The 2,091-nt window shown below is 35.3% G+C and overlaps 1 pseudogene; it reads right to left on the minus strand.

The window, feature by feature from the left end:
* Positions 1 to 3: 3 nt before the first annotated feature.
* Positions 4 to 1,129, minus strand: LOC101568590 (annotated as a pseudogene).
* Positions 1,130 to 2,091: the final 962 nt, after the last annotated feature.

Consider the following 2,091-nt stretch of genomic DNA (forward strand, 5'->3'; position numbering starts at 1 on the left):
TAGGTTGTTTGTGTTAAATATTTTAAATTTTGATACAAACTTGAACTCATGAACGTGTGCTTTTGGCACTTGAGCAATTTCCACTAGTCTCAGTTTGCCTTCATATAATCTTCAGATTATCAATGTTAGACACAAAAATATATTCTTTGCCTTCTCCTATAAAGGTGTCAAGCAAACCAGAGTTGTAGAAACTGGCGTAGATATCACCATAAACTGGGAGGTACCAAGCTTCTGTGTTTTCCCCTGAGTAAGATACATCCTTTGCTACAGGAAGTAAAGATTCTTTATTAATCCTTGGGTACCTGCTTTGATTGAAAGTGTAGATTTTCATACGACAATGATTATACTTCTGTAGTATTTTTTGGTATCTTCATCCGTATTAAAAGAATTCATTAAAACAAGAGGAACATCTGTATTGTAGGTTTTGTTCAAATGTTCAATTTGTTGAACAGTCAGACCCAAAAAGGTATTCTCATTCCTCATACCAATCAGAGTTTTAGGACCTTTGCAGCCCATGCTGGTTCCTAAATCACCATTGAGTTTGACCACCACTAGTTTGTTCAACACAGAAAATATGTTATCAGGCAGTCCTCTGGCCTTTATCTTTTCATATGGCTGAATTGAATCTTCTGGAGGTCTTTGGATTTTCCCCCAATCCACAGAAGGTCCCTTTTCTTGCAAAAATCTATGAAATAGCTTCCGAAATCCATCAAGATCTTTTTTAGTGTGCTTAAACTCATGTGAGGGTGCTGTGCTAAGTATTTTTTCTAATTCCTTCTTCACAGATAATTCTAGTTCTTGTCTAATGACTTCTTGGAATTGAGAAGTGCCATCTTGAGACATTGCTTTGCTAAGATCTTGAACAAATCTCGACATGTTAAGTAAGTTTTACTAAATTACTCTAGGATTTTTTTTTTCCAATTTCTAGAGGAGTCACGCTATAGGGCAGATCTTCCTTGATTTTAAACACGCGATGTGTTCTTTCTCTTCCTCTGCATACACTGAAGAGATTATTCAAAGCCTTTAAAACTTTTTTTTTTTTTGAGACACCTATGAAAAGCTCCTGCAGTTCAAAAAGACAGAAACTTGGAGCGACCAAGCCTGCTTGAGGACTCTCAGCCTCACTGCGGTCCTGACACAACTGTGGAGCAGCTGGAGACTCCCGAAGAGGTAAAAACCAACAAGATATAATTTCAAGAATATTCATTTTAGAGATCAAACTAAGAAAAAGATAAAAATAATGGCTTACAAAATGATAAAAAATTAAAATTAGAAAATTAAGTTCCCTATTGAAAGTATCAATTAGTGCAAATAAGTATAAGTGCCCTTCATACATTAAGAAAATCTAAGATATAAAAGTTACAGTAACAATAGGCATTTACATTATAAAATGGTACTTGGTTTATAAAAGGATTCACCCTGTGTTTTCCAAATTGTCATTTTCTTCAGTCTACTTAGCAAAACTTTTAAATATATACAATTTTAACTTCTCTTTGAGATAGTGATCCAGGCTTCTTCCTTTGTGGACGTAACCAGTTCATACTTTGTTTCCACAACCTGACCCTCTACAGGAAGGAGGTAGGGTCTTCTTACCAACACATTCAGAAGGACTGTGGCCACCATATATGCAAATCTCAACTCTGGACATTCCTGTGTGCCTGGAATCCCTGCAGCTTGTCTGGAAGCCGGGTAAATGTAGAGCACTGCTCCCACCAACGCCAGCAAGAAGGTCACGGCGAAGATAGCAAAGTCCAACATGGCTCCTCTCCCGGGACCCACGTCTCAGATCTCTAAATAATTTTTTGTTCAAGGAGTAATATGCAAAGGAATTTTGAATATATTGTGGATTAAATAAAAAACCACACACCAAATTATTTGGATCATTCTCTGTTAGTGAATAGAGAAAAATTTTATAGTATAAAATGACCTAAATTATCAAAGAGAAAAAGTATAAAATGAATAATCTAAGAATTTTGCATAAGAAGCTGTACAGCTAAGTAAATTAAATCCAATGCAATTAAAATTAATGTGATTGAAAGAGAGCAACAGTAAGGAATTTTACTAAATTTCTAAGTGAATTTTTGAAAAAGT

This window comes from Octodon degus, unplaced genomic scaffold, assembly GCF_000260255.1.
Source record: "Octodon degus isolate 3935 unplaced genomic scaffold, OctDeg1.0 scaffold00095, whole genome shotgun sequence".
Classification (NCBI taxonomy): Eukaryota; Metazoa; Chordata; class Mammalia; order Rodentia; family Octodontidae; genus Octodon; species Octodon degus.